This window comes from Petaurus breviceps, unplaced genomic scaffold, assembly GCF_028583685.1.
Source record: "Petaurus breviceps papuanus isolate PSGF00001 unplaced genomic scaffold, PetGlider_PUasm1.0 178, whole genome shotgun sequence".
In the NCBI taxonomy this organism is placed as follows: domain Eukaryota; kingdom Metazoa; phylum Chordata; class Mammalia; order Diprotodontia; family Petauridae; genus Petaurus; species Petaurus breviceps.
The window spans coordinates 10,926,102-10,940,697 of NW_027185777.1; the positions used below are offsets into that span (position 1 = coordinate 10,926,102).

The 14,596-nt window shown below is 35.7% G+C and overlaps 1 protein-coding gene across 1 annotated transcript in view; it reads left to right on the forward strand.

Moving 5' to 3' along the window:
- MALRD1 (MAM and LDL receptor class A domain containing 1) overlaps positions 1-14,596 on the forward strand; it is a 930,206-nt gene that overhangs the window by 387,460 nt on the left and 528,150 nt on the right. The window lies entirely within an intron of this gene.

Genomic DNA, 14,596 nt, shown 5'->3' on the forward strand with positions numbered 1-14,596 from the left:
TTGTCGATATATTTCATTTTAACATCTCCCCAATTCCTACTTATTATCCCTCCCTATTTAATCCCTTCTTGTGAGTCATTTTGATGAGAATTTATTTTTGAAAAAGAAAACGTAGAAGAGAAGAAAAATTAGCAAAACTTATCAGTGTATTGAAAAAAAATAGCCAATACATACAAAGTTCCACACCTAGGGACCTCTTGTCCTCCCTTTTTCAAAGGAGTAGAATGAAGTAATTTGTCTTATTTCTATTAAGGTCAGGGTTGTTATAATTTTTTCCCATTCTTTTCTTTTTAAATTCATTTATTTTTAATTTACAACATTCAGCTCCACAAGTTTTTTAGTTTCAAATTTCCCCCACCCTTTCTTCCCCCTCCCTGATTATATAAATATGCAATCAGATATAGATTTTACATATACTTTCACATTAAACATTAGTCAAGTTGTAAAGAAGAATTATAACCAATGAAATGAATAATGAGGAAGAAGAAACAAAATAAAACAAAATGAAAAAGAGAGAGAGCAAGTAGTTTGCTTCAATCTACATTCAGACTCAGTAATTCTTTCTCTGGACATGGACAGCCTTTTCCATCGTGAGTCCTTTGGAGTTGTTGTCTTATAACTTTGGATTGCTCAGAGGAGCCCAGACTATTAAAGTTAGTTATCATAGATATGATGTGTCTATAAAGGTGTACAGTGTTCTCCTGGTTCTGCTCCCCTCACTCAGCATCAGTTTAGATAAGACTCTTCCAGGTTACTATGAAGCCCATTCACACCTCATTTCTTATAGCACAATATTATTCCATTACATTCATATACCACAACTTGTTTAGCCATTCTCCAATTGAAGGGAATCCCACTAGATTTCCAGTTCTTTGCCTCCACAAAAAGAGCTGCTATAAATATTTTTTGTACATATGGGTCCTTTTCCCATTTGCATGATCTCTTTGGGATATAATCCTAGAAGTGGTATTGCTGGATCAAAGAGTATACACATTTTTATAGCCCTTTGGGCATAGTTCTAAATTGTTCTCCAGAATGGTTGGATCAGATCGCAACTCACTAACAATATATTAATGTGCTTAATATAATATGTAAATTTCCCCATCTTCTCCAGCATTTAATATTTTCCTGTTTTTTCATGTTAGCCAATCTGACCAGCGAGATGTGGTACCTCAGAGTTATTTTGATTTGTATTTTTCTAATCAATAGTGATTTAGAACATTGTTCCATATGATTATAGATATCTTTATTTTCTTCTTCTGAAAGCTTCCTGTTCATATCTTTGACCATCTATCAGTTGGGGAATGACTTTTATTCTTATAAATTTGACTCAATAATATATATATATATATATTAGAAATGAGGCCTTTAGCAGAGTCATTGGTTCTCAATTTTCTGCTTTCTTCCTAATCTTTGTTCCATTACCTTTGTTTGTACAAAAACTTTTCAATTTAATGTAATCAAAATTATGCATTTTGTAAGCTCTCTTATCTCTTGTTTGGTCATAAATTCTTCCCTTCTCCACAAATCTGACAGGTAAACTATTACTTGCTCTCTCAGATTGCTTATTGTATCAGACTTTATATCTAAATCATGACTCTATTTTGACTTTATTTTTGTATATGGTATAAGATATTGTTCTATGCCCAATTTCTACCATACTATTTTCCAGTTTTCCCAGCAGATTTTGTCACATAGTGAGTTCTTATTCCAGAAACTGGAGTCTTTGGGTTTATCAAACAGTAGTTTACTATAGTCATTGACTACTGTGTCTTGTGGACCTAATCTATTCTACTGATCAACCACTATTTCTCAACCAGTACCAAGTGGTTTTGATGACTTCTGCTTTATGATACAGTTTAAAATCTGGTAGCTAGGTCAGTTTCCCTAGTATTTTTTTCATTAATTCCCTTGATATTTCTGGACTTTTTGTTCTTCCAGATGAATTTTTCTATTATTTTTTCTAGATGTATAAATAATTTTTGGTAGTTTAATTGGTATGGCACTAAATAGGTAAATTAATTTAGGTAAAATTATCATTTTTTTATTAATTCAGCCTAAACATGAGCAACTGACATTTTCCAAATTTAGTAGTAACTTTATTTGTGTGAAAAATGTTTTGTGTTGGGGCAGCCAGGTAGCACAGCGAGTAAGAGCACCGGCTTCAGTGTTCGGATGACCTGGGGATCGAATCCTAGGCTCAGACACTTAGCACCCACCCAGAAATACCTGGCCATGTAACCTTGAGCAAGTTACTTAACCCCAATTGCTTAGGGGCAGCCAGGTGGCTCAGCGCATAAGAGCACTGGCTCCAGTGTCGAGATGACCTTGGGATCAAATCTGGGCTCAGATACTCAGCACCACACCCAGAAATAACTGGCCGTGTAACCTTGAGCAAGTTACTGAACCCTGATTGCTTAAAAAAAATGTTTTGTGATTGTATTCTTATAGTTCCTAGGTTTGTTTTGGCAGTTAGACTCCCAAATATTTTATGTGTACAGTAACTTTAAGTGGAATTTCTCCTTATATTTCTTGCTGTTGGGCTTTGTTAGAAATATATAGGAATGCTGAGGATTTATGTGGGTTTATTTTATATCCTGCAACTTTGCTAAAGCTATTTATTATTTCAAGTACTCTTTTACTTGATTCTCTATGATTCTTTAAGTATATGATCATATCATCTGCAAGGAGTGATAGCTTACTTTCTTCTTTGCCTATTCTATTTCCTTTAATTTCTTTTTCTTCTCTTATTGCTACAGCTAACATTTCTACAACCAAATTAAATAACAGGGATGATTAGTTTGTTGTAATTTTGTAAAATTCATTTCCATTTGTATGTCTATGTGTGTGTGTATGTTTGATTTACTTTGTAGTCAGTGTGTACATTGCTTCCTTGACCCTGCTTTTTTTTTCATTTTGCATTAGTTTACATATTTCCATGCTTCTTTGTATTCATCATATTTGAAATTTCTTGGTTATGTTTATCTGCCACATTTTGTTCAGCCTTCATGCAAACAATGAGCTCTTACTTTTTTTCCTTATTTGTTGCTGCTGCAAAAAATACACAGTTGCAAATACTTTGAGGTTCATAGAGTATTTCTTGTTTTTTGCCTTCTTTGACTATATATCTCACAGCAAAATCTCTGAGTCAACAGGTATGAAATTTTAGCCAGTTTATTCAAACAATTTTAAATTGCTTTCCAAAATGGTTATACTCATTTGCAGCCTCACCAACAATGAAATATCTTTCCACAATCCCTGTGTTGACTATTCCCATCTTTTATCATCTCTGTTGTTTTATTGTCTATGAGGTAAAATCTCAGGATTTTTTGATTTTCATTTCACTTGTTATTAGGCATTTGAAAACTTTTTTCATATGATTGTTAATAGTTTGCAATTCTTTTTTTGAGAACTGTTTGTTCATATCTTTTGGTCGCTTTTCTTGGGGGGATAGATTTCACATATATTTGAAGCTTTTTTTACCCAACGATTAATGCATTAGCATTAATTAAAATTAATTAATGTATAAATGTATATCTTTTGCGTATGGAGAAGGACATAGAGAAAGACGAAAGTAGAAAGAGTGAGTGAGCAAGTGGGAGAGAGAGATCTGTAAGTTGTTTATAGATCTCAGATATCAAACTCTTATTCAAGAAAATTTACAAAAAGATTTGTTCCCACTTGATGGCTTCTATTCTTATTCAGATGCATTAATTTTGAGGGGTGTAAAAGCCTTTTTTATTTAATGTAATAAAATTATCTATTTTCTTTCATAATTGCCTCTTTCTCTTTTAAAAAAATAAAAAAGCATTTCTAATAGTTTATATGTTTAAGTCAGAGTTTTAAGAAAAGAGAGAAGAAGGTATGATGGCATATACCTGTAATCTGGCTACTAGGAATGCTAAAGCTGGCAGATCTCTTGAGCTCAAGAGTTCTGAGCTATGTTGGGGTATTTGAATTAAGCAAGTTCTTTGTATGGTATTTATATAATGAGCATGAGGGAATAGGAGGCCATCAAGTTTCCTATGGAAATGGCAAATCAGCCGTGATTAGAAATGGAAAAGCTAAAACCCCTGTGATGATCCCTAATAGGAGTGGGTTTGTGAGTAGCCCCTGTACTTTTAACCTGGGCAAAATGGAGAAATCTAGTCTTAAAAAAATACAAATAAAAGGAAAAAAGGAGGAAGATATTAAAATGAAATCATAAAAACATCTAATTGCCTAGTGTTTTTCAAAGAGGAAAATTAAAGCTAACTTGAATTTAGGCAAGTATCCTTAAAGGATTTAATCTTGTGAAAATGTTTATTCTTCTATTATATTCTATACCCAAACAAGTCCTTACTAGATCATTGAGGTAATTCATCACAAGTTCTCACCTCCTGTGAAATATATTCAAAGTTTGCCCACATACAGAGGACGCTGTAATTTTATATATCTGAATGCTGTTTTATGTCACTTTTTGATAAAACTGTAGACATCTCTCTTGTAATGATTAAGAAGAATTAAACACAACCAACTAACAAAGAAATCCCATCTGATTGTATATACAATACTCTGGATGTATAGTCCCCCATCACTCATTCTAGAGGAAGATAATCTGTTTCATCTGGTATTTCTAGCAGAACCAAAATTTTTCATTACATTTAATGAGTTCAGGGATATTTTTGTATTGTTTTTATTTATATTATTACAGTTATTGTGTATGTTGTTTTCCTGGTTCTTCTCTATTCCCTCTGTTCATATAAATCTTTTAATTTTTCTCTGAATTCATCATTTCATACAGCATAGCAATATTCAATTGCACTCACTTTTCATCTAGGTTTTTTTTTTGTTATTGTTCTTCTTTTTGCTACATATACAGAACTGTATTAGACCCAGCTCTAATAAGCTTCCAAGAGTTAATTTTAAAATTTTCAGTGTGAATATATATACCTCAGAAACAGGCAGGCACTGCAAAGAATGATTATGTTTATAACTTTTGTGAATTGTCTAGGCCATTCAGAATCCAGTTCAGAAAGTGGGAAATAGAAGCATCTTCCACCTTGGGGGACTGTCTTGCCATTTTGGTTCTAGGATGCTAAGAATCCCTGTGGGCTGCTTGACTACTTATATGACATTAATTCAACAGGAGTCACCAAATTTATTTCTTCTGGGAAGATGAAGGATCATTGGGACTTATCACTTGAGCCTCTTTTATGCCCTCCAGACTCTCACCACTATAATTTTACTTACTGATACAGTCTAAGGATCCCTAGCTCTTGAAATCTGCACGAGTTGATTGTCATCTATCAAGCTTGAAGAGGAGCAAAACAACATTACTATGTTGGGGTCATGGTACAGTGTGTCTGACAATGACTGAACAGAAAAAAAAATGAGCCTGGAAGTCTCTGCCACAGATTGGGCACAAATAGTCCAAATGAAATCCATATTTGGAATGGAGATGTCTCAAATTTGTGCATCTTACATGGATTTTGAGCTACCGTAACTGCCTTGCTCATAGAGCACAGTGCTTTCTTTGAATAGAACATGCCCTATTGGGCATTCCTTTGCTAGTGGCTCCCATGTCTCCAGAGTTCTTCAGAGTGTGCTTGAGAGTGTCCTTGTATTGTTTCATCTGACCTCCCTGTGAGCATTTGCCTTGCACATTTTCTAAAGGACATAAAACAGTCCTTTAGGCAAATTTATGTTTGGCATTCAAACAATGTGACCAGTCCATCAGAATCACATTCTCTGCAGTAAAGTTTGAATGTTTAGAAGTTCAACTCAAGAAAGTAACTCAGTGTCCAGTACCTTATCTTGCCAGGTGATCTTTAGACCCTTTCTAAGACAATTCAAATGGAAGTGATTCAGTTTCCTGACATGGTGGTGGTAGACTCTCCAGGTTTCACAGGCATACAACAATGTTAGCACAGTGGCTCTGTAGCTGGTAGGTAGCCTAATTCCTCTTCTCTCCCACACATTCCTTCAACCTCATCTTCTATGTGCACCTTCCTGGAAATTATACTGCCAAGGCAAGTTAATTTACCTTGAGAAATTCAAAATTTCTCTAAAACCAATGCTTCCACATATGGATGGGTTTGCTCCTGGCATTTCTCCTGGATTTGTTGTGCAGCAAACACCATATCACCCATTCCTCAGCCCTTTCTGAAGCCACACTGGCTCTCAGGTAGATGACTGTCTTCCAGGTGAAGGCTCAGCTTATTAAGGACTCTGACAAGAATCTTGCCAGCAATGACTAAGAGAGAGAGACTCCTGTGATTGTCACAGAACAACCCGTTTCCTCCTCAGAGATGGAGATTGGAGGCATCCTTGAACTCCTGGGGCATAACTTCCTCTTGCCATATAACATGGAAAATTTCAGTCAATTTTCACGTGAGCAGTGGATGCCTTGTTTTGTAAATCTCAGCTGGAATAGACTCAGCACCAGATATTTTGCCACACAAGAAGAGCATAATGGCATTCAAAACCTCTTTTTTACTTAGAAATTTGGCTAAGAGAGGAATTGACTTCAGCTTGAGGTATACAATCAAAGACTTTAACATTGGTTGATGAAGGTCCATTGAGAATGTTATGGAAATGCTCAACCCATCTCTACAGTATCATTTCTTTATAACTAATCAATGTGACATCATCATCACTGAGTAGTTGAGATGCACCATAGGTCTTTAGCCAATAATTAGCCTTCAGGGCACCATAAAAACCCTTTGGATTGTTACTATCAATGTAAAACTGAATTTCATCTGCTTTCTTACTGAGCCAAGAATCCCTGCATCTCTTTAAGCTTTACTTGCATTTTACTTTTGATGGTTAAAAGCTGGCTTCTAAGTGATGAAGGAGTTCTTGCTTTCTGTTGAGTAACTTCTGAATTCCCCATCATTTTCTCAAACCAACCTTGATGTTTGCAAGTGTTCTGACCTAGAGGGGTGAATGCAGTACTCTACACCAGACCTCTGAAAGCTGTTCATTCCTTTTCTGCTCCACTGCTACCAACCATGTATTCACTCAGCTTTCCCTCCAAGTTAGCAACAAGCTGTTCACACTTGTAGAATTACTCTCATCTGTTGACATTAAATCTTCTGGTAGTCATCTTCCTTTGAGGCTTTGAATAAGAATGTGTAAATTGGAGAGGATAAGTCTTTGATAAGTCTTTAATAAGTCTAGCACTCTATTCCGTACATCTCTTCCATTGCTCTCACATCCTGCCTGTCTCTTCTCCTTACAATGTTATAGTCTATTAAATGTGAATATTTGCTATGAGGGTGCATCCCAAATGGAAGACAGTGTTGGTGATGAGGTCATGAGATGCACAAGTCTTCAGTAGTAAGGAACTATTGATGTTGCTATCTATTCAACCATTAGACTTCTAGAGCTTTCCATTTACCTAGCAGATAAACTTTCTTTTATGTATGGTATTTCCAATTTAGGGTGTAAGATTCTTGAGAACAGGGGATAAATCACATTTTTTTCTTTGTACCCCCCCCCCCAATTTAGCACAGTGCTTGACATGTAGTAAGTGCTTAATAAAGCTTCTCTCCTCTTTCCTCCCTCCCTCTCTCTCTTTCTCTTTGTCTATTGCTTTTTCCCTCTTTTTTCTCTCCCTTCCTTTTGTTTATTCTTTTCTTCCTTCCATCTATTCATTCATACATTCTTATATCCTTGTAAACACAAAAGTCCCTAGAATAAAGAATAAACTAGTGAGTTTTCTTCAAGCAAAAGTCAGTCAACAGAGGGACAAGTTATCCTTTCTCCTTTCATTTCAAAATGTTTGTTTAAATTATGTCAAGGGAAGATTCCTAGAGAATACTTTCTCATTTGCTAGACAATGAACCTGCCTTAACTTTGGCAACTTCTACTCTGTTATGTTGAATAAATGTTATAAGGCATGTTACACTTTGAAGTGTATCAGAGAATATATAAATTCCCAGCTGAAAGAATGCCAAAATAAAAATTAAAAACGCAAAATATGGTCACAGTCTTCTGTAATAGAAAGCCCTTTGCCACAGTTCCTTAGAAGGTCAATCCCTTTCCTGCTCACTATTATAATAAGAGCTACTTAGGTAGTAGCTATCCTGTGCCTTGCTAAGAGTCGATTTATGTTATAGAGCATCCTTACATACATTAAGATTTGTTTTACTTTTAACAGAGACAGAGAGGGGAATGGATCTATTCTTGGTTCTATAGGCAAGAGGAAGCTGAGTTCAAATTCTACCTACATCCTCTTAGTTGTATGACTATGGGCAAGTTGTATAAACTGATCAAATCTCACTTTCTTCATTGGTAAGACAAAGGATAGTAATTAATTCATAGGGTTATTGTAAGACTCAAATGAAATAATGTATATAATTTTTTCATGAACATTAAAGTGCTTTTAAATGTCAGCATTTTCTTAGAATTTAATTGGATTTTATGGAAAATAATCTTACTACATTAAAAACTAGAGCAAGGATATTTTTGTAGTTGTATAAACAAATCAACAAGAAATAATTTCTAAACCCCTATATTCAAAGAACTTTCAGTGCATCTGTAGAGGATAGTAAGGCTGAGACTTCATCATTACCCTCAGAGAACTAAGCATCTGATAAATAATGATATTTGCAGAGTCACAATAACATAGTGCAGGAGGGGAGACCTGGAATAAGTCCTATCTAATCAGCACTATTCTTATGTCTTGCACAGTACATGACATGTAGATGATTAATAAGTGCTTGTTGACTGATTTTGCAACTATTCAGAAGTCACTAAAATTCTGTTCCAGATAACTCTCTTAAGGAAAAGTTATGGAGAAGCTGCCAATTTGCTTTAGTGGAGGGCATATCCAAAATACAGATTCTAATACCAATGAAATGATAATCAACAAGCCTTTTACTAAGTACCTACTACATACTAGGCATTGGAAACACAAGTAGAAACTATGAAACAATCCCTACTTGCAAGAAGCTTGTTTTGTAGTGTGGGAAACTAATACATATAAAAGTATATACAGAATAAATGTAAAGATGATACATGCAAATAAATATGAAGTCAAATACATGGTATTTTGGAAGGGAGGGAACTAGTGGCTGAGGGGATGAGGAAAAGATTTACATAGGAGGTTTTGTATGAATTGCACCTTGAAGAAAGAGAGAAATTTCATTAAAAGAGATGAGGCGGAAAGTACATTGCTGGCAAGAGGGACAGCCAGTGCAAAAATGTGGAGTCAGAGATGAATAGAGATCCGGATTATGAAAATTACAATAATGAATTTAATAACAGTGTGTGATAAAAATAGTCGCTACAAGGTCTTATTAAATGAGTTGTAAAGTAAAAAAAAAGATTTAGAAGAAGGAGAGATCACTTCATGTTGGGATATGCAAAAAAAAAAAAAGACTATAGAAGAGATGGAATTTGACCTATGTCATAAAGGATTGACAGGATTTGGTTAAGCAGAGAACAAGAAAGAACATGGCAGGTGGGTAGAAAAAATAATAGCAAAAATAGAGAAATAGAATACAAGAGAAAAATAAAAAGGGCAATATGAGGGATAAGGCATGTACAGGTAACATTTAATAGACAATTCTGAGGGTCTCTAGTGTCAGACTAAGAAATTTGGATTTTATCATGTAATTAAAAAAAACACACACTTGCAGGGAATGAGTATGTGACATCCTCTAAGTAGAACAAATAAACAAGAATTAACCCAAGAAGGGTTAAAAGAAGATCTTCCTTTCCCAGTGAGGAGAGCAGAACCAAGAGAACCAATTACAGACACATCATATCTGTGATGACTAACTTTCATAGACTGGGCTTCTCTCAGCAATGCAAGCTTATAAGACAACTCCAAAAGACTCACGATGGAAAGGGCTGTCCACATCCAGAGAAAGAACTACAGATTCTGAACACAGATTGAAGCAAACTACTTGCTCTCTCTCTTTTTTGTGTTCTGTTTTGTTTTGTTCTTTCTTTCTCATTGTTCATTCCATTGGTTATAATTCTCCTTTACAACTTGACTAATATTTTATCCTGTATTGGATTGCATGCCACCATGGAGGGAGAGGGGAGAGTAGGGAGAAGGGAGAAAATTTGGAACTGAAGGGATTGTGGAATTGAATGTTATAAACTAAAAGTAAATAAATTAATTAATTTTTAAAAAAGATCTTCCTCCATAATAGGTAATAGCTAAGATTATCAATGACTGATAAAAGTAGTAAATAAATGTCTACATTAATAAGAATGATTCTGAAAGCTAAAGTGATAAGTGAATTTGATCAGATATATGCTACAAGTCAAAATCATTATAGAAAAATACTACATGCAATTAATTTCAATAAATGCACATGTAATTAGATATTAATAAACTGAAAATATTTTTTACTATATCTAATAATAACTGACATTTATGCAGCACTGTAAAGTTTACAAAATGTTTCAAATACATTTTCCCATTTGATCCTCAAGATCTTATGAGTTTTTAGATTTATTATCTCCATTTTATAAATTAAGAAACTGAAGCCATGATTTCATTGAAGTGGACAGCCCTTCCATTCATGAAGATTTTCACTCCTTCATTGCCTTGGTAAGGGAGGCTGAGGTCTGTACTAGGATAGTTTTGCTGTCTGTTTCTTCCAGTAATTCCCTTAACTTCTTCTCTAAGAATCTGGATGCTATAGCACTTGGTGCATATTGTTTAGTAATGATATTACCTCATTTTCTGTTTGCCTTTAAACAAAATATAGTTTCCTTCCTTATCTCTTTTGATTAGATCTTTTTTTGCTTTCACTTTGTCTGAGATTAGGAGTGCTACCCCTGCTTTTTTTACTTCAGCGGAAGCATAATATATTCTACTCCAATCTTTTACCTTTATCTTCTGTTTGTTCCCCTATTTCACATGTGTTTCTTATAAACAACATAGAATAGTATTACGATTTTTAATCCATTCTGCCATCCCATTATGTTTTATGTGAGAGTTTATTCCATTCCCATTCACAGTTATTATTACTGTCTGTGTCTTTCTCTCCATCCTATTTTCCCCTCCCATTTGTTCTTTTATTTCTTCCTTATCCCTTACTTTCATTAAAAGTTCTTCTTTTAACCACCTCCTCCCTCAATCTTCTCCCCTGTCAGACACCCTCCCTTTTATTTCCATTTTCCCTTACTAATTCTTCCCTTCCTTTTAAATACCCCCTCTCTTTTCTTTCCCCTTTCCCCTCCTGCTGCCTATAGTGCAAGTTAGGTTTCTATATTCGTGTATGTTAAGAGTAAAGTTCAAAAAAAATGCTTATCTCCCTCTCTTCTTTCCCTCTACTATAATATGTTTTTGTGATGTGATTTATCCTTTTGTGCCTCTTCCTTTCCTATTCTCCCATTACAATTCTTTTGCACTCCTTAAATAGATCATCATATCAGTTAATTTATATCTACATCTTCTGTGTATATCTCTTTTAAATCTTGTGATAAAGATACAGTTCTCAAGATTACCAAGTATTGTCCTCCCATATAGGGATGTAAACAGTTTGCTCTTGTTGAATAACATGGTTTAAAAAAAAATTTCCCCCTATTTACCTTTTTATGCCTCTCCTGAGTCTTGTATTTGAAGATTAAATTTTTGGTTGAGCTGTGGCCTTTTCATCAGGAAGGTCTGGAAGTACCTTATTTCATTGAGTGTCCATATCCTTGCCTGAAAGACTATGTTCAATTTTGCTGGGTAGTTGATCTTTCATTGTAGTCCAAGCTCCTTTGCCTTACCTGAATATCATATTCCAATCCCCCTCATCTTTTAATGTAGAAGCTGCAAAGTCCTGTGTAATCCTGACTGTAGTTCTGAATTGTTTCTTTCTGTATGCTTGCAGTATTTTCTCCTTGACCTGGTAATGTTGGAATTTTGCTACAATATTGCTTGGCATTTTCAATTTGGGCTCTCTTTTAGGAAATAATTAATAGATTCTTTCAATGACTATTTTGCCCTCTGGTTCTAGGTGGTAGCTTTTTCATAGTGATTTCTTGAAAGATATTGTCCAGGCTCTTTTTTTTTACATCATGACTTTCATGTAGACCAATAATTCTTAGATTATCTCTCCTGGATCTATTTTCTGTTTTTCCAATGAGATATTTTACTTTTTCTTCTGTTTTTTTTTTCATTCTTTGGATTTTGTTTGACTGATTCTTGTTGCCTCATAAAGTCATTAGCTTCTACTTGCCCAATTCTAATTTTTAACAAATTGTTTTCTCTAGTTAGGTTTTGTACCTCCTTATCCATTTGGCCAATTTTTCTTTTTAAGTCATTGTTCTCTGCAGTGATATTTTTTTCCCTTTTGTCAATTGTATTTTTTTATTTTTATTTTTTTTTAAGCAATCAGGGTTAAGTAACTTGCTCAAGGTTACATGGCCAGTTATTTTTGTGTGGGTGCTGAGTATCTGGGGCTGGACCCAATCCCAGGTCTCCTGACACTGGGGCCGGCACTCTTACTCACTGTTCCACCTGGCCACCCCTCAATTGTATTTTTTTAAAGAATTGATCTATTTTTCTTCCTCTTCTCTAATTTGGGTTTTAAAATCCTTTTTGAGCTCTTCCTAGAGGGCTCTTTGGGCTTGAGACCAGCTCATATTCTCTTTTGAAGTTTTAGATGTGACTATAGTGTCAATGCCATCCTCTTCTGAATTTGTATTTTCATCTTCCCTGTCCCTCTAGTAAACATATATAGTCTTTTCTTTTCTAATTTGCTTTTTCTTCATGACATTTGCCTTTTTTTACTGACTTTCAAAGTGGATTTCTGCTTCTGGGGTACCGGTGGCTTTGTTCTACTCTTCTTGTGCTAGGTGCTAGGGGCCTAGTTACTGGCCTTGTGTGTCGTGGCCTCTGGTTCTGGCAGCTCAAAGCTGTATAATGCTGTAGCTTACCTGGTGCTGATCTGGAGCAGGATGGTGAGTGCTGGGGCTAGGTGTAGCCTCTCTACTTTTTCCTGGGGTTACACTGAAGTTTATGGTGTGGGGGAGGGGTAGTCACCACTGGAGGTCTCCTCCTTCCCCAGAGCTGTGCTAGTACACAGGTAGGCTTAACTGCTGATATATGCCTATCCATGCTGATGTATGCCAATTTCACTGGCTGTTGTAGCAGCAAGCACCCCAAGCATCCTCAGGGTCGTTGCCACCACAAGTTCTTGAATCTGTTTTGATAAAGGAAAGCAACTCAAAATGGGTTAACAAGATTATTTTAATCAGTCAAACATGTATTGTTTACCTAATTCAGGGGAAAGAGGTCAGCACCCCGAATTTCAGAATATACAGACAGAATTATCAAGACAGAAACAGATCAAGTAGACAGATTTCAAACTGTCCAACCATTACATCCATACCCAATCAACATCTGGGTTTCAAAGCCAGGGGGCTCTGGACAACGGCTTCCCAGAAACCAGATGAAATCACAGAACACTTCTCAAAGTGAGCCCCAAAACAAAGCTATACATCAGGGCTTATATAGCCTTCTCCTGGCTCAGAGAATGTAACAACCTTATTGACTCACTGGCCAATCAAGAAGTATCTATAAAAAACAAGCCTCCCCCTCCAGGCTCCAGGTGCACTTTAGCCTAGGGGCAGGGAAGATCTTACAAATTTACATTCCCATTACAGCTGTGCAAAGGCCTGCCTGGGGTCCTGGTATTGGCATTTGCTGGCTCCACCCCCCTGGGGTTTGGTATCTCCCACTAGTCTGTTGAGGTGGAGTTTGCTGCTGACTTACCAGGATGCCTCCCATCCTGTACTAGTCCCCTTTAGCCACAGCAAAAGAAATCTCTCCCATTAATCCCCTAGCTTCCTGATCTAAAAGTCTGCTGTACCCTTTCTACTGGCTCCACTATTCCAGGATTTTTCCTGGGGCAATATTCTCTGGGTTTTTCAAGGTCAATAACAGTGGGTGGGAGTACCTACTGTTTACTCTGCCATCTTGGCTCCCAGAAGTTTAAATAGGTGACTTTCAAACATTTAACCTGTGGCTGATAGCCCCAGGAGTAGCTGCTACCCCTGCTGCAGGGCTCATGCAGGACTTTGCCTCTCTTTCAGTTAGTTCTGACAATCCCCCCGCCCCCCCAAAAAAGTCAAATTCTTGATTATGTTTTTGTCAATGCACTTCTTAGTCTCTGAATTATTGCATCCCCAAAGAAAAAAGTATTGCCCTATTTCAAAAATGATTTATCAACTTAATTTTATTTATCTGCATATTTATGGCTTCCTCCCCCATGATTGTGTCTCCTGCTGCAACAGAAACAATCTGGGAAGACAATGGAAACACGTAAGGGGAACAAGATGATGGATTTTCAATTCTTCTAATTGTATTAAAAAAAATAATCGGCATGAATATGTTCTGCTACACAATGAAGCATCCTTGATATTTATTGTCTTATTCAAATTACCATCACTGTTAAAAATGCAAATGTAATCATTAGTTACTACTTTTATTTAACATTAAGTGAATATATATATACACATATATATACATATATATGTATATATATGTGTATATATATACATAATTTTGGTCCAAATGACTTTCTGGATAAAAGAGAAAGTGATACTTAGATTCCATTACATTTACCTAGCATTTAACACGTTGAAAGCCTTCTTAGAC